At 37.0% G+C, this 26,395-nt stretch overlaps 1 protein-coding gene across 1 annotated transcript in view; it reads right to left on the bottom strand.

Moving 5' to 3' along the window:
• The window catches only part of CDH12 (cadherin 12), a 1,144,846-nt gene that overhangs the window by 570,199 nt on the left and 548,252 nt on the right, over positions 1 to 26,395 (bottom strand). The gene's annotated exons all lie outside the window — the stretch shown is intronic.

The raw sequence follows: 26,395 nt of genomic DNA, 5'->3' as shown, positions 1-26,395 counted from the left end.
TTATTTAAATTGTTATGTAAGAAGTAGCATGGTGTAATGCAAAGAACTTCTTTGAAAGAGCTTGAAAATGAGGGTTTTTTGCCATGTCTGTTTAATGATCTCTCTGAGCCTGAATAAGTAAAAGAATGTCTTCGGCCTCAGCTTTCTATTGGCTGTGAGAGATGGCCAGGTGTGATTTCCCAGCTCTAAATTTCTGTGACTTATGCTCTGGATCAACTCCTTATACCTTATTCCAGTTGCTAGATAAAGAAATCAGTAGTTATATTTTACTTAATTAGTCAAATTGTCTTTTATTGTTTGGGAAAAAGATGTTTTAATTTCCCTCATTCTTATTTTTCTTTATATTAGGTTAAAAAATCATTTAGTGATAGGAGATGGTATAATAATATTTTAAAATGCTCCTTTTATTTTTTCTTCTTCTTCTTTTTCAGAGTCACACACTTTTCCAGAAATTAACTCCCAAGCAAATTAACTAAAACATATAGCAGACTTTTATTCAAGTGCATAGATACTAAGGATGACAATAGATTGAGAGGTAATAATATTACATTTTAAAATGCATTTGTATTTATTTAAGCTACGGTAGATGGAATTCAAGTTAGAACAGTAGTAGGAGTGAATAGGAACAGAAAGAAATGACATTTGGATGAAAATGGAGTTACTCCATATAAAAATAGCATCATCTAAAAGGCACATCTATTTGCATTAAAGATGTGGACAGCCAGAAGCCACAAAGTAAAAGTGTGGGTGCCATTGGGTCTGTGGTATGCACTTTGGCTTTGTAAAAGCTACAGTTATGACAACAACATTTATTAGGAATCTGCAATATGTATGCACTGGTTCCTCTCCTCTGTGTAAAACTTCTAACTGGTTCTTGATTTTTTTTAAAGACTGTCTAATATTAGCCCAGGAAAGTGGATGTTTCTTCCATCTGCAGTTCCAAATTATATTTCCCCTTAAATCTATACCTTCCAAAGGTCAAAATCTTGAACTACTCTGAGAATTCCCTACCAGGTTATTACAGCTGTCACTTTCAAAGAACTGATTACCAGCCCTGCCTTATTCCAGTTTTCAATTGAAAAACGTGAATGACAACAATTTTGAAGCTGTACATTTTTAACCTTCTGCACCAAAGCTCAGTTCTCAATATAACATATTTCATCATAATGCTGTGAAACGTTATGAAACATTTCTCAAATATATGAATGCAGCCATTAGAAAACTGATTTTTGGATTTAGTGTGTGTAATGTTGTTTCCATACAGAATCCATAATGGTCATATACTCAATCATTTCCTAAATAGGTTTGGAGGTGGTGTGCTGTACAGAGCTAAAATAGAAAACCAATAACATTTGTAACTTTATCAATTTTCTCTCAAAGGTTAAAACTATTTTCCCAAGGTATATAATTTGAATAAATATGAATGCATTTAATTAAACAATATTTAGTACATTTCATATGAAACAAGTAAAAAATGAATTAATATTTTGCATAGCAATGACTCTTTTTGACATTGTTAACCTTAGTCATAAAATAATACAGTTCATTTCATTTATAACAGCAGTGAAAATATTAAAAATTGTATGGATGTCATGAACCTTGTCTTTTATTTTAGATACTAGTTCAGCAATGTATTTTTATTGTACAAGATTTTCTATCAGGGAATATTTAAATTCTACTCAGGAATCTTGAAATGCTGTTGGTCAGATGCTGGAATAAGGTGGCTATTAGGATGTGCAAAATATTGCCCTTGTTCCCAAAAGACTTTCTCCTAAAAGAAAAAAAATAATTTGTCCATTTTTTTCACCAAAGAATTGTCAGGGCCACAGTGTGCCCCTGGCACAGGTAACAATACCAATACAAAACTGATACAGCTCCCAGCGATGACAAAGAGAAGAAACATTTACTGTCATCAAGTATGTATTATGCATGCACAAACAAAATGACTAAGGCACCACATAAAGAAAGTGTCATTTGTGAACCATCAGATAATAACAAAAGTCCTGCATTCTACAAAAGAGCCAAGTAAATTTTAATCACAACAAAATATACTATAAAATTTTATTGAAACAGAGATTTAGACTATCACTTTTTATAATAATGAAATTTAGTAACTCCCTAAAACAAATATTTTTCATCCACTTTTTATTTTATTTTTTTAAGACGGGTTTTGCTCTGTCACTCAGGCTGGAGTGCAGTGGCTTGATCTTGACTCACTGCAACCTCTATCCCATGGGTTCAAAAGATCCTCCCACCTCAGCTTCCTCAGTAGCTGGAACACAGGTGCATCCCACCATGCCCAGCTATTTCTTTTTTTACAGTATTTTTGGCAGAGAAAGGGTCTTCCCATGTTGCCCAGGCTGCTCCAAACTTCGGAGCTCAAGCAATCTGCCCATCTTGGCCTCCCAAAGTGCTGGGATTACAGGTATAAGCCACTGCTCCCAGCCCATTTTCTTTTAAGAGGATGTAGGTTAAAAAAAAACAAAAAACAAAAAATTATTCTCAAACAATTAAATTGTAAAATAAAAAAACAATTATATTTTAGTTTATATGTTATACATATAGATTGTGATTAATTTATAAAAATAAAATTCATTTTAGACACAAGGTCAAGAAAATAAAAATGGATTGAGAGTAAAAAAGTATGAAAGAAATGGACAAAATTAGTACATCAGCTCTACATACACACACACAGACCATGCATGTACATAGGCAAATTAGTGCCTTTTTCAATAAATAACAATGCAAATATGCAAATCAGAGATGGTATAAATTGCATGTGTATAATCTGGTAACCTAGTATATATTTCTCACACCTGGGTGTTAGAAAATGTCATCAAAATTATATTAGGAGGCTTATTTCATAACCCTGGGGGAGTGTGTAATTATGGAGCATGAGTATACACTTTTCTGGGAAGGGGGTATTGAATTCCGCCTTGGATATGTTGAATTTAAGCTGTTTACAGGAACTCTGGATGATAATGTCAATAAGGTATCTTCAAAGTAGAAAATGCAATTCTCAATTTTAGAATCCTCTAAAAAGATATGAATGATCTACATAGATATTCCAGTCCTTGGAACATATAAAATTCTAAAAAAATATTATAATAGCTTAGGAGGAACAAGATTATCAGTGTACGGGTCTCTCAACACATCTGTATCAAGAGAAATAGGAAGGCAAAAAAAGTAATTTTGGAAATAAGAATAAAATAAACTCTTTTCTATTATATGAAAGAGAATAGTTCTTTAAAAAGAGGACATGATCATGAATGTTAAGTGTACTAGGAACATCAAATTGGGCAAAGACACCACGTACACAAACACACACACACACGCACATGCACATCTGCAAACACACAATTTCGGAGTTAAGAGACTGTTGGCTATCTTTAAAAAAAATCATTTTAACCATTACAGTGAAAGTTAACCTAGATGATAAATGTTGAAATCTGAATGTGGTTGAATAACTAAAGAGGTGTATACTGATTTGGCTAATATTCATTTTAAAAGAGAAGAAGAGGAGGAGAACTACAGGGAAAAATGTAGGTACAAATATTTTAAGGAACAGTGTTTTAAATTACAAACATGAAGACAGTATATCTGATTAAATGTCAATTTGTTATGACAGCAAGACATCTCACTGAGACAGAAACACTTTAAATATATGAAAATACATTTTTAAAAAAGACTCTTCAGAGGAATTTAAAGAAGAAAAAGTATACCTGGGCTTCATCGATACAGTGAGGAAGGTTTGCTTTTTTTCAGCATAAAAAGTCCATTCAATGAAAACATGTCACATTAGTTTATTGTTTAGGTCTAAATTAAATAACTTTTTAAATATTGTTTTGATGACATCATAAACAACAAACAAAACACTTCAAAGTGTTTATATTATCAAGGCAATAATTTGTTTTAAAAATTTTAAAATTATAATACACAAGCCGCCAATAAAGCATTTCTCTAACTGGGGAGTGAGGGCTATAGAATTAATGGAAAAATTAGATTCAAAATGTATCACAAAGATTCGTTTTTAATCATGGATACTACAATTTCTACATTTTAGTCATGAGTAACAAAAAATACCACTATTATTAGTTCATTTAAGCAATTAAATATTATCACCACTAATATCCTTTCCCAAATACTCTTAGAACCATGGATATTTTGAAGAGATTCTGCCACTGAAGCCAGTTCGCCATGGATTATCTTATAAATTTGTAACATTTTGGAGCTAAACAATATGGCAACTCTGTTCAACTATATTATTTGAGAACTCAAAGTGGAGAGCAGTTGGCTACCCTATCAAAGTCTCAGAGAAAATGTAAAACACTACCGAGTTGCCTGCTTGCATCATAGCTCAGAGATCATTCCATGACACCCTGATCAAAACAGGAATTCACAAACTAATATATTTTACGATCATATTAACCATTAAACACATTCTATGTTTTTCAGAATGAATTATACTAAACACTTTATAACAACTCCAAAAGCATTCAAACCACCCACACTTTTCGGAGTAAAGATTTTAGTCATAAATGAGAATTATTTAATAAAAGTTGTCTTTCAGATCACATATTACTCAGCATATTGATAAGCTAATTTTTAAAGTTATTTAGAGGTATTCTAGATAAGGCAGCTATGTAATTTAATATGCAAATCAGGACAGTTTGGGGAGTTAACCAGATGCTGTAAATAACTGTGTGGAATCCAAGGCATAAACCAGGACTGTCTTTGGCAAACCAAGACACATGATCATCCTGGCCACAGGTCACACTCATTTGACTATTTTTGGCTGTTTCACTAGATATGAGAGATCATAGAATTATTTCCATTAATTTTTCCTGTCCATCATTTAACTACTCAGAGCCCATTAGAGGAGCAATATTTCTATAACCTACTTTTATGAAAGAACGGGTGTGTGTGTACGTGCACTTTTATTGAATTTTTCATTTGGTTATAGGTAGGAAATGCTTCTCTTGCTATGCACGCTCAACTCCAACTTCAAAGTCATATACGTATATATTATTTTCTTGGCTCAAATCCAATACTATTAACTAATGAAACGTGAAATCAAAAAGGCACAAAAGGGCTAAATTGGAAGCAGCAAAGTCTGATGGTGGTATTCAGCATTCAAAAACATAGGTAGGAGACATGAAGGTGAAGAAACAAACTTTTGTGTATCTTTTCCTGTGTTTATAAATGATAGGATGTGAATAATCTTTAGCCATTTTCATTTAAATGTACAAGTTACTCTTGGACATCAATTATAATCTAACTGAGGACATAAGCAACAGCTAAGGCGTGACAAGTGTGTATATCGAAAGTCCATTAAAACATAAGCACTTTCCCATCAAAGAAGGAACAAGGAAAGCATAACCAGGCAACTGGAACACCTTGTCAGTTTTTTTTTTTTTTTTTGAGATGGACTTTTGCTCTTGTTGCCCAGGCTGGAGTGCAATGGTGCATTCTCAGCTCACCGCAACCTCCGCCTCCTGGGTTCAAATGTTTCTCCTGTGTCAGCCTCCCAAGTAGCTGGGATTACTGGCATGTGCCACCATGCCCAGCTAATTTTTTTTTGTATTTAGTAGAGACAGGGTTTCACCATGTTGGCCAGGATGGTCTCAATCTCTTGACCTCCTGATCCACCCGCCTCAGCCTCCCAAAGTGCTGGGATTACAGGCGTGAGCCACTGAACCTGGCCTATCAGTTCTGCATAAATTGGGCAATAAAGAAAATACCTTAACATAAGGGAGGCCACATCCTCAAAAGACTGCTAAGGAGACAGAATCTTGATGTCAATTTGGACTTGTCTTCTGCAACCCTTCAAAAATTCTAGAAGGCCCAAGGTGTGTGGCCGAGTTAATGTATAAATATTCAAATGCCAAGCAACAAAATAATTGCTAAACATATTCTCATGCCATGAACAATTTTTTTAAAGTTTTTGATCAGAAAAATTAAAAATTATCTCTAAATTAGATCTACAACATAAAAGATACAAAAGATATTTTGGATTTGTTATTTTTAAAAGTCCCCAGATACAAATATACACTAATTATTGATTCCTGAGCTCCAGTCCTGATTACCCTTCTGTCTGTGGGAGATAATCATCTGGTTCATCTACTGTTCTCTCCAACACAATACTCTCCACCTGAATGTGTTGCTGTTTAACACTGTCCATTTTGCTGCTGCTTCTTTTGATAACACAGACTCAATTCAGGCACTTAGGCATTATGATCACAGGTTGGATTCTCAAAAGCAGATGCTGAGATAGTGTCTGTGCACATTTAAAAAAAAAACTACTGTCATGTGTTAAGAAAAAGAAACAGAACTGGGCAGAGGGACTGCTCAAAGTGCCACGCGGGCTGCAGGAAGCCACGAATAAAGTTCTAGAGCTAGAATGGCCAACTTTGGATGGTCCTTGGTCACTTGAAAGTGGCTAGGCCATTGTATCCCCTCTTTGATCAGTCACTGGATGCAGGCTGCTCTGGGAAGGGCAAAACCTTGGGAGAAGCCCTAAGTGAACTGGCAGCCACAGGCAATCCAATGGCCCCACTGGAGGCAGCAAGTCCTCTGAGGATCCGTCACTGAATTCGCCAAATTCTACATCTCACTCCCATATTCAAGCAGTCACTCACTAGGTCCAGTAAATGTTGACTGTAAATGTTTTGTATCTGCTTCCTCCATTATAGCTTTGCTGCACCTTCCTTGATCCTGGCTGTCTTTTCTTCTTTGTTAGTATTTGTGTCCAGTTTCTTGCCCATTTTGATGCTAAGGCACTCTGGATGATCTTTCATGAACTTCTTAAATTACATAGCACCTTCTCCCAGCCTCCTAGATAAGATTCATGCTGACACTGACCAACCTCTTTAAACACCTGTACATCGACACACTCCCCAACTGAACTATTATAATTCTCTTTGTGTGCCCTGCTCTTTAATGTCTTTATATTTTGTTCAGGCTCTTTCTTCTGATACAAATGCTTTCTCTTGCCCCCCTCTACTACAAGAACGCTTCTGACCACCAGTCACAGTTTATACTATTCTTTGAATCAGCAGCAACAAAATCAAAAAAACCTCAGCACATGGCTGTTCGTATCTTTATTCATCTGAGTGTAACAAAGAAATGCACAATTCTAGTGAAGTGCCTGGTACACAGAGACACAGAAAATATGCTTTTCTTGTGGTGTAAGAAAAAAATAAATGAAAAAGAGAGAGAGAGAGAGAATACAGAGACAGATATAAAAACTATGATTGGAACAAATACACAATCAGCTAGTTAAAAATTACATATTTTACTCACAGAGATTTTTAAATAACCCATTTGCTAAAAAAATTCAGTATAACATCAAGAAAGTTACTTTACTTCTCTGAATTTCTTTTTAACTTAATATGCCAGATGCAGCTATTGATACATTATAGAAATTCAGTGAGGATGCTGACAGTTTCCAGCACACACCTTCTGCTCAATAAATATAATTATTACATCTCTGAGATCTAGGGTGAGATGATATTTCTGACTGCACTACCTACAAGCCAAATAAGTAAGGTTACTTATTTTTTTTTAAGGTTACCTGTTTTTAACATTATGAGAAAAGTTTGTGTGAAAATCAAGTACATCGGTGCCAGTTAAGATACTTCTAAATATTAGGAATAAAATGGAAAGAATAAAAATAAGATGTACCATGCCTCTAAAGTTCTTACAATTTAAAAATCATAGCTACTTTTTAAAAATTAGCCAGGAAAATATCATTCTTTAATGTAAAGTTTCTGTGAGTGTTTTATTAAGATGCTATTTTTATCTAAACATATACTTAGTTATATGCTAATATGAAAATTATTTCTGAGTAAAACTAAGTGGCTTTTAAGGTGGATCTAGCAACTCTGATTATAGCTCATTGGGATAAAGCTGATTCAAAACAATTTCTGCAAAGAATTTGAATCCTGAATGTGGATACTCTCACAGCTCACCTCAGATGACTTTAATGAGATTTTCAGCCCCTATAAAAGGATTATAACCCTACCCCACTTTGCTTCCGAAGAGCATGGCTCTGAATTCCAGTGGCCACGCAGAAGAGCTGTATTCCTGGCATTTTCCAGAGAGTAAACTCTCCAGTCAATGTCAGCCAAAATTTACTAAAAGAATTATGATACTAAATGATTCTCAAGGACACAGTACACCCTATCTTTAAAATTGTTTTTACTAAGTTGTGATTGTGTGGTGATGCCTTCAACTTATATAACTTGCTGCCGATTATCTTTAAAGGCCAGTGGAGTAGAGATATAATATGTATGGGTGCTTTGAGCAAAGGAATTTTCAACTGTTTCTTCTTTGATGCATCCCAAGCACATACTATCCTGTCAGACCCATCCTAGGTTGGATAAATATTGGTTTGATACATGATTCCATTTTATTACAGTGTCCTCATCAGAAGCCCATTTGACATAAATAATTATATATATATATTTTAATTTTTTATTGGATTTTAGGTTTTGGGGTACATGAGCAGACCATGCAAGACAGTTGCGTAGGAACACACATGGCAGTGTGCTTTTCTTTCCTTCTCCCCTTCACCCACATTTGGTAATTATAATTTTATACCAAGAAATATTGTGTATTTCCTAAATAGTTGATTTATATATTGAGGCCATTTAAAATTATGATGAAAAGGGAGAAAGATCCAAGATGGCTGATTGCTAACAGTTTGGGATTATAGCTCCCAGTGCAAGCTCAGAGAACGAGAGGACACCACACTTTCAGACGAATTTTCGTCCCTCACAGACCAGAAGATTCCCATTGGAGGGGCCCCACGGGTCGCCAGCGTGACTCTTGTGGCCAGTGCAGCAGTTTTGCCAGCGCCTCGGCGCTGCAGCTCTTCGTGCAGAGTAAATGGGAGGAGATTCCCGGACAAAACAGCACCATCAGTCTTACCACTGCTGTTTTGGCCAGCGCAGTGGGTTGCTCGGATTCCAGCACTGGGAATCAATAAACTGGGTGTCCATGCAGACACTCAACTAGAAAGGCAGTAATTGTAAAGACGACAGATGGATAAATTTATAATAAAGGGAAGAAACCAGCCTAAAAAGGCTGAGAATACCCAAAATCAGAACCCCTCTCCCTCTACAGGGGATTACAGTTCTTCATCAGCAATGGAACAAGCCCTGATGGAAAAGGACTGTGTGCCATTAACAGAAGTAGGCTTCAGAAGGTGGATGATAAGAAACTTCTGGGAGTTAAAAGAACTTGTTCTAACCCAATGCAAAGAAACTAAGAACTTTGAAAAAAGGTTTGACAAAATGCTGAAAAGAATAGACAATATAGAGAGGAATATAAATGAACTAACAGAGTTGAAAAACACAACACAAAAACTTAGCAAAATATGCACAAGTTTGACTAGCTGAATTGATCAAGCAGAAGAAAGGATATCAGAGGTTGAAGACCTACTTAATGAAATAAAACAAGAAGACAAGAATAGAGAAAAAAGGATAAAAAGGAAAAAGCAAAGTATCCAAGAAATATGGGACTATGTGAAAAGACCTAATTTATGTTTGGTAGGTGTACCTGAATACGATGAAGAGAATGAATCCAAGCTGGAAAATACTCTTCAGGATATTATTCAGGAAAACTTTCTGAATCTAGCAAAGCAGCACAATATTCAACCCCAGGTAATACAGAGAACACCACAAAGATATTTCTCAAGAAGAGCACCCCCAAGGCACATAATTGTGATTCACCAGGGTTGAAACAAAGGAGAAAATACTAAGGGCAGTCAGAGAAAAAGGTCAGGTTACCCACAAAGGGAAGCCTATTAGACTTACAGCAGATCTCTCAGCAGAAACCCTACAAGCCAGAAGAGAGTGGGGGCTGATATTCAACGTCCTTAAAGAACAGAACTTTCAGCCCAGAATTTCATATCCTGCCAAGCTAAGTTTCACAATTGAAGGAAAAATAAAATTTTTTATGAACAAGTAAGTACTCAGAGATTTTATTACCACCAGGCCTGCTTTACAAGAGCTTCTGAAAGAAGCATTATATATAGAAAGGAACAACCAGTATTAGTCTTTCTAAAAATATACCAAAAAGTAAAGAGCATCAACATAATGAAGAATTTACATCAACGAATGGATAAAATAGCCAGTTAACATCAAATGGCAGTAACCCTAAATTTAAGTCTACTAAATCCCCCAATCAAAAGATGCAGCCAAAACCTAACGATATGCTACATCCAGACCCATTTCACATCCCCTTGGACTTAAAACAAAGGGATGGAGAAAGACTTACCAACCAAATGGAGAGCAAAAATAAATAAATAAATAAATGAAAAGCAGAGTTGCAATTGTCGCATCTGATAAAATAGATTTCAAAGCAACAAAGATATAGTGGTAAAAGGATCAATGCCACAATAGGAGCTAATGATCCTAACACCCAGATACATAAGACTCATAAAGAGATTTAGACTCAATGAGACAGAAAATTAATAAGGATATTCAGGAATTGAACTCAGATCCGGAACAAGTAAACTCAATAAATATTTCTCCATTTTAAATACACAAAATATACATTCTCCATCTTAAATACACAAAACATTGAACGACCATTATTAATACCCATTTTTAGAATAAAGCTACATTCCCATTTTCTCTCCCTCTTTTTCTTCCTCTCCTTCACTCCTTTTTTTTTCTTTCTTTCTTAAAAAAAAATAGTAATTTCAAGTTGACATTTAAGTTGAGCTGTGGAGGAGGTGGGGGAGGCAGTTTGGTAAATGAGTTCAGAAGTAAGCAGAAAGGTCTGGCAATAGATATCATTTTGGATTTTGTAGTAGTGCTTTGATAGCAGTTGTTGATAGCATGAAAATAATTCATCAGTGAGCTCCCTGACAGCTCCCTGACTTTTCTTTTTAAAGAAACAGGGTCATGTTATGTTTTCTGGGATGTGCTAGAACTCCTGGGCTCAAGTTATCCTCCTGTCTCAGTTTCCCAAGTAGTATCTAGGGCTACGGCCATGCGCCACCATGCCCAGGTTTGAGCCACTCCCAGCCATCATGTTGCAAAATATTTAAATGTTAAAAAAAGAAAAGAAAAGAAAAGGAATCTTTTTACTTATTAATTTTTAAAATATTGGTGACAAACTTCTATTCCAACTGTAGTTACTAATATGGTTCATTTTGGCACCTGTGTCAACTTAATTTACAGTTGTACTTTGTAATATTTTCCTCATTTTAATTTCTACATATTTTTCTTGTCTTTCTTTTAGATCCTTTTTAAGTTATAGGAGATTTCTAGAAAAGCAGAAAGAAAGAGATGTTTTCTAAATTTCATTCAATTGTTATTTTGATGGGTGTTTTCCACGAAGAGTATTGCTGTAAATTGCACAGGATCACAGACATTTCCCTAAGAATCATTAATCTGTGATTACCCCACCACCATCTGCATTCCACTGCTAACAGAAAAATGGCTGAATTATTTTGACCATGTACAACTGGGATGCTGCCTCGTATATTAAGCAATAGACATATTATTTTTGTAAAAAAGATATCCTTAAGAATGAGCATCTTTGGGAGGCCAAGGCGGGTGGATCACGAGGTCAAGAGATCGAGACCATCCTGGTCAACATGGTGAAACCACGTCTTTACTAAAAATACAAAAAGTCAGCTGGGCATGGTGGCACGTGCCTGTAGTCCCAGCTACATAGGAGTCTGAGGCAGGAGAATTGCCTAAACCCAGGAGGCGGAGGTTGCGGTGAGCCGAGATTGCACCATTGCACTCCAGCCTGGGTAACAAGAGTAAAACTCTGTCTCAAAAAAAAAAAAAAAAAAGGAATGAGCATGAGATTTCTTTGTAGATAATACAATTAGTCTTAAATTAAATTAGGATGATAGTTGTACAGCCCAATACATATACTAAAATCCATTTCATAGTATACTTACATGAAGAAATTATATAAATAGAATTTAAAAATCCTCTTTGGATTCTAAGAGATGATTCAGGATAATCTCCAGATTTCCAGAGCCTTCACTTGATCATATCAGCAAAGTATTTTTCCGTGTATCATTCACAAGTTTCAGGAACTAGAATGTGGACACCTTGGGGAGGATATTATTCAGCCTTCAACAATGCCCTTAAGGGAAAATACCCAAACACACACACATACACACATACACGGTGGCGGGGGCGTGGAGAGAGAGAGATCGCTTCCTATATGAGAAAAAAGCATAGAGAAAGATACACTCAATTATGCAACATGGCAGAAATATTCAATAATGGGAGTGTTGTCAAGCCAGTTATGAAACAAGGTGTATAGTATTGTACCATAATTTACACATAAATACAAACGTTAGCTAATATATTGAGGCTGGCATAAGAAAAGGTAGTTCTAGTAACAAATAATATTCCAAAAGTATTCCTTGTTCTCTAAGGTTGTTGGATAAGCCTATCTGATTAGTGAAGAACACAGGAATATGTATGTTTCTAAATGTTTCAAGAACTTAGAAGATTAATAAAATAACAACAAAAAGAAAGGGTATGTGTTTAAGAATCACAGAGCCACATACACAGAAAGTGAAAAGAGAATGAAATAGATACAAATGATGAGCCTCAAACTATTTTTCATTGTATAAATTAATGGTGTAGAACATGATGTCTTATACATATATGTATATATATAGGAAAGTGATTATTAAAGGAAAACCAATTAACATTTCCCTCATCTCACAGTTAACTCTTGTGTGTGTGGTAGGAGCATCTAAAACCTACTCGTTTAGCTAATTTCCACCATACAATACAATATCATTAACTATAGTCCTCATGTTGTACATTAGGTGTCTATATTTATTCATCTTGCATAACTATAATGTTGGGTTTACTCTATTTTAAGGTTATTCACCAGGAAAGTCTCATTCCAAATGAGTTTTCTGAGGTCTAAAAAGTACAGTGATTGGTAGTTTATGCCAGTCAATATTCTTCCCAAATAAATCTCTTCAATAAGACCTCATTTGGGAAGGAGGAACTAAATAAAAATTCTATCTTAAATCCTCTGGGTCCCAAATTCTGCTGTTAATAAATAAACAATTATCAAGTTAAAAACAAAAACAATAACAGGCCAGTCACGGCAGCTCATGCCTGTATTCCCTGCACTTTGGGAGGTCTAGGTAGGTGGATCAATTGAGATCAGGAGTTCGAGACCAGCCTGGCCAACACAGTGAAACCTCATCTCTACAAAAACACAAAAAAATTAGCCAGACGTGATGGTAGGCGCCTGTAAACCCAGCTACTTGAGAGGCTGAGGCAGAGGTTGCAGTGAGCTGAGATCTTTTCACTGTACTCCAGTCTGGGCAACATAGTGAGTCTCCCCTGTCTCAAAAAAAAAAAATAATAAATAAATAAAATAAAATAGCAAAGGCAAAAAATATAATACATTATTATAATTATGTATGGGTTCATCTCACCAACACTTTTATATCTAATCTTATTTTAACACAGGTTTACACTTTCCCTTATGACATTTTGAAATGTTCTTGTATTTCATGTAAGACTACCCAATAGCATCCACTCAAAAGAAAAAACAGATTGATGTTGTCAGCCATATGACCAGCTTGAAAGCATGTGCAGCTTGCAGAGCACGTGGTGTTGTATCACTTATGGCATCAACAAAATGTCTGAATAACACAAGGTTTAATCGTAGTCATCTTTTATCATCATGGTTGTTCCCTGGGCTCTTTCTAATCTGATGATATTGAAATCTGCTGTCCTGATTCTTTAGGAATTAGGGCAAAGTCACCCTTACTCACCATCTGAAGTCTCAGATGGTCCTTCCTACCCAGTAATAAAAATAAAAATTATTTTCCTGATACGGGGGACACAAGATGGCGCTGTGAGAACAACCCAGGATTGGAGCTCTTCTCATTGAATCCGCAAATGGTGAGTCAGAGCGGCATTTCCCGACTGATCTTTGTTGCCCACAGAACGGGGAAACTCCCAAGTATAAAAAAGACACGGGATGCCAGGCAGTAGGTCTGCCTGGTGAAGCCGGCAGCCGGGGCGGTGGCGGCCGGCCCTACCCAGCAATCCCCACAGGGTGCGCTTGTCCGGGTGCCCTGTTGAACCGGCAACCTGAGACTTGAGAGGGCTGGACTTGAGACTGAACGAGACTTGGACAGTAGGCCAGCCCAGGGGATTGCAGGGATTGGGATACCCAGTGGGACGAACAAAACCGCGATTTCAAACTATCCCGAGCAGACGGTCCGAGACGCTCTGTAGGGGAGGGGCGTCCACCACTACCGAGGCAACCCGCCCCAACTGAGATACACGCCCACTGCTGACACAGCCAGCCGTTGCCAAGGCAACCCGTCCCTACTGAGATACACGCCCACCGCTGACGCAGCCTGCCATTGCTGAGGCAACACGCTACAACGAAGAGACTCCGCCGCAGGGCGTGGCGGAGACCACAGCATAGCCGGCAGGAACAGCGCGAATCACACAACAGCAGGGCGGAGCCTCGGCAGCCAAACAGTGGCTAGTCTGCCTTCTAGCTGGGCAGGACACCTGATCGGACATCCAAAAATAAAGCCCAAACCCCTCAACACAGAGCATTTGAGAAAAAAAAAAAGGGGTTTTTTAATGAGCTCTGTTGCAGCAGAATCAAACATAGCAGCCTAACAGCCCTGAATGAAAAACAGAGTGCACAGCTCAGCAATTAAACCCCTATAAAGTACAAACTGTCTCCTCAAGCAGCTCCCTGACCCCTCTATATCCAAAAGACTGACATTAGGCAGGCATCATCCTGGGAAAAAGAGAGCAGAAAAAGAAACTGGTAGCATCCCTAGCTGTGCCACAGCTACTAGAGGTGCACTCCAGACAAGCAGGGTCTGGAGCGGACCTCAGCAGTCGTACAGCGAAGGGGCTAGACTGGTAGAGGAAAACCAAGCAACAGAAATACTTCATCATCAACATTCTGGGTGTCCACTCAGAGACCCAAACGAAAAGTCAGCAACTACGCAGACGACCAGTGGACAAATCCACAAAGATGGGAAGAAACCAGCGCAAAAAGGTGGAAAACACACGAAACCAGAACACCTCGCCTCCTAGAAAGGACCAAAACTCCTCACCAGCAAGGGAGCAAAGCTAGACGGAGAATGACTGTGACGAAATGACGGAATTAGACTTCAGAAGGTGGATAATGAGAAACTTTTGTGAGCTAAAAGATCATGTATTAAATCAATGCAAAGAAACTAAGAACCTTGAAAAAAGATTTGAAAAAAGATTCGAGGAAATGATAACAAGAATGGATACCTTAGAGAGGAATATGAATGAATTAAAGAAGCTGAAAAACACAATACGAGAACTTCGCGAAGCAAACACAAGTTTCAATAGCCGAATTGACCAAGCAGAAGAAGGAATATCTGAAGTCGAAGACCAACTCAATGAAATAAAACGAGAAACCAAGATCAGAGAAAAAAGCGCAAAAAGGAATGAACAAAGTCTCCAAGAAATGTGGGACTATGTGAAAAGACCTAACCTACGTTTGATAGGTGTACCAGAAGGGGACGAAGAGAATGAATCCAAGCTGGAAAATACTCTTCAGGACATCATCCAGGAAAATTTCCCCCACCTAGCAAGACAAGCCAACACTCAATTGCAGGAAATACAGAGAACACCACAAAGATATTCTGCAAGAAGAGCAACCCCAAGGCACATAATCGTCAGATTCAACAGGGTTGAAATAAAGGAGAGAATACTAAGGGCAGCCAGAGAGAAAGGTCGGGTCACCCACAAAGGGAAGCCCATCAGACTCACAGCAGATCTTTCGGCAGAAACACTACAAGCCAGAAGAGAGTGGGGGCCAATATTCAACATTCTTAAAGAAAAGAACTTTCAACCCAGAATTTCATATCCAGCCGAACTGAGCTTCAGAAGTGAAGGAAGAATAAAATCCTTTGCGAACAAGCAAGTACTCAGAGATTTTGTCACCACCAGGCCTGCTTTGCAAGAGCTCCTAAAAGAGGCACTATACATAGAAAGGATCAATCAGTACCAGCCATTCCAAAATCACACTGAATGCTAAAGAGCTTCAACATAATGAAGAATCTACAACAACTAACAGGCAAAACAGCCACTTAGCATCAAAATGGCAGTATCAAATTCACACATAACAATATTAACCCTAAATGTAAATGGACTAAATGCACCAGTCAAAAGACACAGACTGGCAAATTGGATAAAAGTCCAAAACCCATCAGTGTGCTGTATCCAGGAAACCCATCTCACATGCAAGGATACACAAAGGCTCAAAATAAAGGGATGGAGGAAGATTTACCAAGCAAATGGAAAGCAAAAAAAAGCAGGAGTTGCAATTCTCATCTCTGATAAAATAGACTTTAAAGCAACAAAGATCAAAAGAGACAAAGAAGGCCATTACATAATGGTAAAAGGATCGATACAACAAGAAGAGCTAACGATCCTAAACATATATGGACCCAACACAGGAGCACCCAGATACATAAGGCAAGTTCTTAATTACTTACAAAAGGACTTAGACTCCCACACAATAATAGTGGGAGACTTTAACACTCCACTGTCAATACTAGACAGATCGACCAGACAGAAAATCAACAAGGATACACAGGGCTTGAACTCAGACCTGGAGCAAGCAAACCTGGTGGACATTTACAGAACTCTCCACCCCAAATCCACAGAATACACATTCTTCTCAGCACCACATCACACCTACTCTAAAATTGACCACATAATTGGAAGTAAAGCACTGCTCAACAAATGCAAAAAAACTGAAATCATAACAAACATCCTCTCAGACCATAGTGCAATCAAGTTAGAACTCAGAATTCAGAAACCAACCCAGAACCGCACAGCTTCATGGAAACTGAACAACTGGCTCTTGAATGTTGACTGGGTAAACAACGAAATGAAGGCAGAAATAAAGAAGTTCTTCGAAACCAATGAGAACGAAGACACAACATGCCAGAACCTCTGGGACACATTTAAAGCAGTCTCTAGAGGAAAGTATATAGCAATAAGTGCCCATATGAGGAGAATGGAGAGATCCAAAATTGACACCCTATCGTCAAAACTGAAAGAGCTAGAGGAGCAAGATCAAAAAAACTCAAAACCCAGCAGAAGACAAGAAATTACTAAGATCAGAGCTGAGCTGAAGGAGATTGAGACACGAAAAACCCTTCAAAAAATCAATAAATCCAAGAGCTGGTTTTTTGAAAAGATCAACAAAATAGACAGACCACTAGCCAGATTGATTAAAAAAAAGAGAGAGAACAACCAAATAGATGCAATAAAAAATGATAAAGGGGAAATCACCACAGATTCCACAGAAATTCAAACCATCATCAGAGAATATTACAAACAACTATATGCGCATAAACTAGTAAACCTGGAAGAAATGGATAAATTCCTGGACTCCTGTGTCCTCCCAAGCCTAAACCAGGAGGAAGCTGAAGCTATGAATAGACCAATAACAAGGTCTGAAGTTGAGGCAGCAATTAAGAGCCTACCACACAAAAAAAGCCCAGGTCCAGACGGGTTCACAGCCGAATTCTACCAGACACACAAGGAGGAGCTGGTACCATTCCTTCTAAAACTATTTCAAACAATCCAAAAAGAGGGAATCCTTCCCAAATCATTTTATGAGACCAACATCATCCTGATACCAAAACCCGGCAGAAACCCAACGAGAAAAGAAAACTTCAGGCCAATATCCATGATGAACATAGATGCAAAAATCTTCAATAAAATATTGGCAAGCCGATTGCAGCAGCAAATCAAAAAACTTATTCATCATGATCAAGTAGGATTCATCCCGGGGATGCAAGGCTGGTTCAACATACGCAAGTCTATCAACGTAATTCACCACATAAACAGAACCAAAAACAAAAACCACATGATTTCTCAATTGACGCAGAGAAGGCATTTGACAAAATTCAACAGCCCATTATGCTAAAAACCCTCAATAAACTCGGTATCGATGGAACGTATCTCAAAGTAATAAAAGCTATTTATAACAAACCAACAGCCAATATCATACTGAATGGGAAAAAACTGGAAGCATTCCCTTTGAAATCTGGCACTAGACAAGGATGCCCTCTCTCACCACTCCTATTCAATATAGTACTGGAAGTTCTAGCCAGAGCAATCAGGCAAGAAAAAGAAATAAAGGGTATTCAAATAGGAAAGGTGGAAGCCAAATTGTCTCTATTTGCAGACGACATGATAGTATACCTAGAAGACCCCATTGCCTCAGCCCAAAAACTCCTGAAACTGATAAACAACTTCAGCAAAGTCTCAGGATATAAAATCAATGTGCAAAAATCACAAGCATTCGTCTACACCAATAACAGACTTAAAGAAAGTCAAATCAAGAGCGAACTGCCATTCACAATTGCTACAAAAAGAATAAAATACCTTGGAATACAACTCACAAGGAACGTAAGGGACCTCTTCAAGGAGAACTACAAACCACTGCTCAACGAAATCAGAGGACACAAACAGATGGAGAAACATTCCATGTTCATGGTTAGGAAGAATTAATATCGTGAAAATGGCTATACTGCCCAAAGTAATTTACAGAATCAACGCTATCCCCATCAAGCTACCATTGACTTTCTTCACAGAACTGGAAAAAACCACCATGAACTTCATATGGAACCAAAAGAGAGCCCGCATAGCCAAGTCAATTCTAAGCAAAAAGAACACAGCGGGGGGCATCACACTACCGGATTTCAAACTATACTACAAGGCTACAGTAATCAAAACAGCATGGTACTGGTACCAAAACAGAGATATAGACCAATGGAACAAAACAGAGGCACCGGAGGCAACACAACATACATACAACTATACAATCTTTGATAAACCTGACAAAAACAAGCAATGGGGAAAGGATTCCATGTTTAACAAATGGTGTTGGGAAAACTGGCTAGCCATGTGCAGAAAGCAGAAACTGGACCCCTTCCTGACACCTTACACTAAAATTAACTCCAGATGGATTAAAGACTTAAACATAAGACCTGGCACCATAAAAACCCTAGAAGGAAATCTAGGCAAAACTATCCAGGACATAGGAGTAGGCACGGACTTCATGAACAAAACACCAAAAGCATTGGCAACAAAAGCCAAAATAGACAAATGGGACCTAATCAAATTCCACAGCTTCTGCACGGCAAAAGAAACAGTCACTAGAGTGGATTGGCAACCAACAGAATGGGAAAAAATTTTTGCAGTCTACTCATCTGAGAAAGGGCTGATATCCAGAATTTACAAAGAACTCAAACAGATTTACAGGAAAAAAACAAGCCCATTCAAAAGTGGGCAAAGGATATGAACAGATACTTTACGAAAGAAGACATATATGAGGCCAACAATCATATGAAAAAATTCTCATCGTCACTGGTCATCAGAGAGATGCAAATCAAAACCACATTGAGGTACCATCTCATGCCAGTTAGAATGGCGATCATTAAAAAATCTGGAGACAACAGATGCTGGAGAGGATGTGGAGAAAAAGGAACACTTTTACACTGTTGGTGGGAGTGTAAATTAGTTCAACCATCGTCGAAGACAGTGTGGCGATTCCTCAAGGCCTTAGAAATAGAAATTCCATTTGACCCAGCAATCCCATTACTGGGTATATATCCAAAAGACTATAAATCGTTCTACTATAAGGACACATGTACACGAATGTTCATTGCAGCACTGTTTACAATAGCAAAGACCTGGAATCAACCCAAATGCCCATTGATAATAGACTGGATTGGAAAAATGTGGCACATATACACCATGGAATATTATGCAGCAATCAGAAATGATGAGTTCGTGTCGTTTGTAGGGACATGGATGAATCTGGAGAACATCATCCTCAGCAAACTGACACAAGAACAGAAAATGAAACACCGCATATTCTCACTCATAGGTGGGTGATGAAAAATGAGAACACATGGACACAGAAAGGGGAGTACTAAACACTGGGGTCTATTGGGGGGAAAAGGGGAGGGCCAGTGGGAGGGGGAGGTGGGGAGGGATAGCCTGGGGAGAAATGCCAAATGTGGGTGAAGGCTAGAAGAAAAGCAAAGCACACTGCCATGTGTGTACCTACGCAACTGTCTTTCATGCTCTGCTCATGTACCCCAAAACCTATAATCCAATAAAAAATAAAAAAAAAAAAATTATTTTCCTTGGCAACTCAGACAGCATTTTGCTTAATTATGTGGATGTAATTCTTAGATTATTTGCATATTTTATAGCTGAAAATACCTTTACTGCCAGCTGTTTCTATAATTTTCTTAACATATTATTTTATATTTACTTTATGTTATTTTGTCACATTTTAAGAACTTATTTAAATTATTGGAAATTCTTTCTATTACAAATGTTGATCTAAAGAGAAGAGGCAACATTCACACAAGTAGAGAGTTTATTTGAGCCAAGGTTGAGGATTATAACTGAAGAGGACAGATTCAAGTTGACCTAAATGTGTACTCTGATTAGGAGAAATTATAAGTAGGATTTTCGAAAAGAGGCAGTTTCTAAGTTGTTTCCATGAATTTCCATGAAAATAACATAACATAATTTATTGATTGGCTGTACATTTTTCTTTGTAACAAAAAGTCCAGGAACATAAAGGTTATTAAGAAACAAAATATCTTTAAACAATTGCTTCTAGCCATGGGTACACGGTGGTGGTGAGATGGTCTCAGGAAGTTCATGACTGAAGTCTGGTACTCATGTCTATTTGACCCTGATAAATTTTGCATACCCAGCATAGCTTAACGGCTCTAAAAGAGCTTTCTTTTCTCACAAGGCAGATTCTACATACATTTAAAAAACATGTTTATGTTTTTAAATTAATTTTTATAATATTTATAAGCGGTGCCTATATGTCAAAATAGGATATGTCCCCAAAACTCTTATGATCATGGAGTGCCAGCTTATAAATATAACCTAAAGATAATAAATCCACAAATAATTGAATTAGTTATCTTTTGAAATATTTCTAAAATGGCTCGCATGCAACACTGAATTTAGAAGTAGATATATGGACCCTGATCAAAAAAAAAAACAGGTGCATTCAGAATACATTACTTACAAAATGATTATATATTATAGTCAATAAAAATATATTAGATATTTAAAAATCATCAACTAAAATGATTTTTAGTAGATATGTTATTAAATTGAATATAAACATATTGAATACATATTTTGCAAGATTTTACCATTAGGGGAAACTGAAGAAAGCATCCATGGAATCTTCTATTATTTCTCACAACTTAATGTAAACTTACAATATCTCAAAACAAAAACATTAGTTAAAAATTTAGATAACTCTAGAAAAATGAGAATTAAAAAAATAAATATACCCCTTTGGCTTTCTTTAAAAATTTTCTAAATGTGTTCACTCATTATTTATTCATTTGTTCATATAGATTTTTTATTTTTCACTTCACTTAATTACTTATTAATTTAAAAGGTATTTTGTGATATATTTTACTTGGATTATTTTACTTACTGTGCTTTATTATTGCAAGTATTCCAAACTGATAATAATGAGGAACTTAAATAGTCTCTCTTGTTAAGTTAGACAGTTAAAAAGTTAGAGGAAGGCCGGACATGGTGACTCACACCTGTTATCCCAGCATTTTGGGAGGCCAAGGTGGGTGAATCACCTGAGGTCAGGAGTTTGAGACCAGCCTGACAAACATGGTGAAACCCCATCTCTACTAAAAATACAAAATTAGCCAGGCAGGGTGGCACATGCTTGTAATATCAGCTACTTGGGAGGCTGAGGCAGGAGAATTGCTTGAACCTAGGAGGTGGAGGTTGCAGTGAGCAGAGATCATGCCATACTGTGAAATTAAAATATTGTCTGATTCTTAAATAACAACCAAGTATATGATGTAATTGATTTTCACTAGTTACTTTTGAATCTAGAAGACTAATCTGTAAATGTACCTCATGTTTTGAGACTCCAAAATTACATCTGTATCTGTAATACCCTATGATTGTAACCTTAAGTGTTCAGTCTTTTAAACATAATAAAAACAAAACAATAAACAAATGATACATTTTGTCATTTCAATATGCAAAAGGTCTTTAATGATATATAATTATTTTCACATAGGAAAAAGATACGTCAGATGAACATTATCAGAAACTATGAATGGGCTACATAATTTATTATTTTTCCTTCTGCTTTGGGATGTATGCTTTGGGTTTTCTTTACTTTAAGATAGTGATATCAGAACATTTTATGTGTCCAGAAACCAGGAGGCATATTGCTACTCTACTAGATGAGAAATGGATCACTTCAAAGAAATCAGTGGATTATTTCACTAGATAGATTAACTATTAAAAAATAAGCTTAGCCTGTAATCCCAGCACTTTTGGGGGGCTGAGGAGGGTGGATCACCCAGGCTCAGAAATTTGAGACCAGGCTGGCCAATATGATAAAACTCTGTCTCTACTAAACCTATAAAATTAGACGTGGTGGTGGGGGCTTGTAATCCCAGTTACTCGGGAGTTCGAGCCAGGAGAATGGCTTGAACCCAGGAAGTAGAGGTTTCAGTGAGCAGAGATTGCACCATAGTACTCCAGCCTGGGCAACAGAGTAAGACTCCATTTCAAAAAAAAGAAAGCCTAAAATATTTTGTTACAGATATTATTTGTACCTTTTGATTGAAGAAAACATATTCACAGATATATAAACACTCAAATATATACATATATAACATGTATTCATAAATATACACACACATGTGTATTTAAAGAGATTAGAATACAACCAGGAATACAGAGAAAGACAAAGTGATAGAATGTCATACATTAGTAGTTTTTGCTAATTTGATTGTAATCTGAGTATATAGTTCTTATAATTCTGGTTGTTTTCACTTAAAAAAGTCTAAAATGACAAGATATATATAGACGTAATTGACTTTAAGTAGAATTCAAAGCATAACTATTTGCACAATAAGTACTTCTTGTTCATGCCATAAATTGCACTAACAATAGACTTTGTAATAAAAATTAGTAATGTAATAATTCGTCTTGATGTCAAGTGGCATGAACTGAAATTTTGTTTCTAAGCAAAGAGGGTACTTCAGGCAACTGTGAATTGGCATCAGTGTGTTGACATAGAGCAAGGTTCACTTGCAATCCATATTTTTGGCTTACAGTTGCACTTCGGTGTTTAGTTAATAAGTCCCATAATCATCCAGGCAAATAGGCAAAGGATACATTTTCTGAACCTGTCCTCACAAGTTTTTCTTTCTTCCATCTTAATTTAAAATTCCTGAACACTTAATGGGGAAGAATCATCTGAGTTGCTTTGAGAAAATTAAAGAACTGAAATAGCCTTTATTTTGAAAACAATCAGTAGAGTAACTTCTATGTACCAAGTGGAGTGTCAAATCAAATCACTTTAGAAAGTGGTCCTCATGTGTTTAGCTAGTGGGAAGAAATGAATTCTTGTTAGCATCTACAGCTTTGTTGCTGGTATGTTAGAGTCTGCAGAGACATCACATGGCACCAATAAACCTGGCCAATTTGCCTTTTTTTGGGCTGCCGCTGATGTCATCAGCTCCTGACTTTTTGCCTCCTGCAAAGTTTAGCACATTGCCTTGATGATATACTATTCAGGAACATATGTGCACTGTTGCAATCAAACTGTCAGCACAGAATCAAAGTTCATTTCCCTCATGTGAAATGTGTAGGGGGAGGCTCCCTTATCCCTATATGAGTATCATTTATCAAAGTTCCATTTGAAGATTGCATGGCCTCCAAAGTATTATAATTTTGTTCCCCAAAGAATGCTCACAAAAGTTTAATGTGTCTGGAATTGAGGCAATATAAGTAACAGGAATCAAGCTGTACCTGTAGCCATTGCCTTCTATGCCCTCAGGCACTAAGGGGAGATTTTCTTCCAGGAGTCCTTCGGTGCCAGCCTTGCAATTTGCCTTTGAAAGGAAACTCTTTCAATTTGTCGTCTTCATTCAAACATTACATGCTTGTATATGTACATGTGCATGTGTGTGGGCATACTTATCAAATGTTGAGACTATTTTAATTATTTATATGTGATGGTCATCAGGCTTCTGTAAACCAATCATTAAAATATGCACATCTGGTAGGGAAAAAAACTGTTAATGGCTTTTCTTGTATAATATATGTGTCAATGTCTCTGTTTTGGAAATTAAAATAATTTGAAATGTTTAAGAGCCTGAAACAAAGCATAGGATCATTTACGACAATCTTATTATGACTTTACATAACATTAGTTTTCAAGGGCAAACTGAAATTTCATATCACAGCCAATCTGTGCTATATGGCAACAACCATCACAGAAAATTCAGAGCTACTTATACTTTAAGATTTAAAGTAAATCAGGAAATATTTTAGAGATGCTAATTCAGCACTGTGAGTTAAAGAAAGGATAAGTAATATATATAGGTGCTCCAATTATATGAATTAGAACAGAAATAGAATCGTTGGCGATACTCTCATAACAGGAGAGAAGAATAGAGTGCAGGGGAAGCAAAGGGTTAGCTTGAAAGCTGGGATGTCAACCTCTCATTCCCTTTTTAGAAAGGAAATGACAGAGCTCACCAAATACCTCAAGACCAACATCCTATGTGGGAAGAAAATAAAAAAAAGGCAACACACTTCACGCAGATGCTAGCAGCACAGTATGGAAATTTAGGGTTTGTCTACGTGGAAAGGCAAACTTCTTCACTTATAAGAACACAGTGCCTCTCCCAGGGCCCCATTGCTCAACACCGAAATAACTGATAGTACAATGGTAAATAGGGAGAATTCAATAAAATCATGAGGTTCATAATGCAAATGGAAATCAATAAAAATATATTGTGATTAGGCTAATAACATATTTTTCAAATATATGAGCAAACTATATTTATAAATTCCTTAGTAAATTCTTTTCTCATACTTGTTTGTTACAAGGGTATATGAACTGGATGAATAAACCATCACCCTTTCCATTGGGATCTTTTCAGGGTCCCTTTAGAGACAGTGATGGAAGTGGGAAGAGGGAGGGGAAAGGAGAGAAATAAGAAAGGAAGGGGGAAGAAAGATGAGGGAGATCAGCAGGGGGAGAGGAAGAGGGAGAATGGAGAAGGGAAGAAGAAAAGGAAGACAAAGAGAAATAGAATAAAAAGAGGAAGAGGGAGAAAGGAGGAGAAGGAAGAATGAGACTGATACTTACATTCACTGAGGAGTAGGGGATATTTGGGAGACCATATTCTCAAGTCTTCAGCCTTAAACTAATGAAACTCTTCTAGAACTAAACCCACTTAGGTCCTCCCTTATTCTGACCCAGAACGAGGGTTTGAGATTTGTTCCCTAGCGTCAGTTTCTGAATTGTGTCCTGAGAAAGTAGAAAAATCAGAAAAAGAGAGAGCAGGGAAAAACAGAATTAGCTAATGCCTGAGAAGAAAGCTGAAAATATAAAATATCAGGAGACATCAGTTGCTGGAGAGGATGTGGATAAATAGGAATGCTTTTACACTGTTGGCAGGAATGTAAACTAGTTCAACCACTGTGGAAAACAGTGTGGTAATTCCTCAAGGATCTAGAAATACAAATACCATTTGACCCAGCAGTCCCATTACTGGCTATATACCCAAAGGATTATAAAACATTCTATTATAAAGACACATGCGCCCATATGTTTATTGTGTAACTATTCACATTAGCAAGGACTTGGAACCAACTCAAATGCCCATCAATGATAGACTGGATAAGGAAAATGTGACACATATACACCACGGTATCCCATATTTATGCAGTCATAAATAAGGATAAATTCATGTCCTTTGCCGGGAACCATCATTCTCAGCAAGCTGACACAAGAACAGAAAACCAAACACTGCATGTTCTCACTCATAAGTGGGAGTTGAACAATGAGAACACAAGGACACAGGGAGAGGGACATCACACACTGGGGTTTGTTGGGGGGTGAGGGGAGCTGGGAGAGCCATAGCAAGGGGTGGGAGAATTGGGGATGAATAACATTAGGAGAAATATGTAATGTAGATAATGGGGGGGAATGGATGCAGAAAACACCAAGGCACGTGTATGCCTGTGTAACAAATGTGGACATCCTGCACATGTACCCCAGAACTTATCAATATAATGAAATAAAATAAAATTTAAAAATAGAGGAATTAAGTATAGATGACTTGATGTTTCACATAGGGGAGAGTTTAAAATTAATATGTATTACCAAACTCATTAAAACTTATCACAACTCAGAGTCACTCTATTTGATTTTCTTGGGTGACAAAATTGTAAATGGGTTATACAATTTATGAAGGAGATTTTTTTTGATATATAAATTCATTATCTGGAAATTTGAATGGATT

The sequence above is a fragment of the Callithrix jacchus genome, chromosome 2 (genome assembly GCF_049354715.1).
Source record: "Callithrix jacchus isolate 240 chromosome 2, calJac240_pri, whole genome shotgun sequence".
In the NCBI taxonomy this organism is placed as follows: Eukaryota; Metazoa; Chordata; class Mammalia; order Primates; family Cebidae; genus Callithrix; species Callithrix jacchus.
Note: the sequence above shows the minus strand (reverse complement) of the source record. Positions and strands in the feature narration are given on the sequence as shown.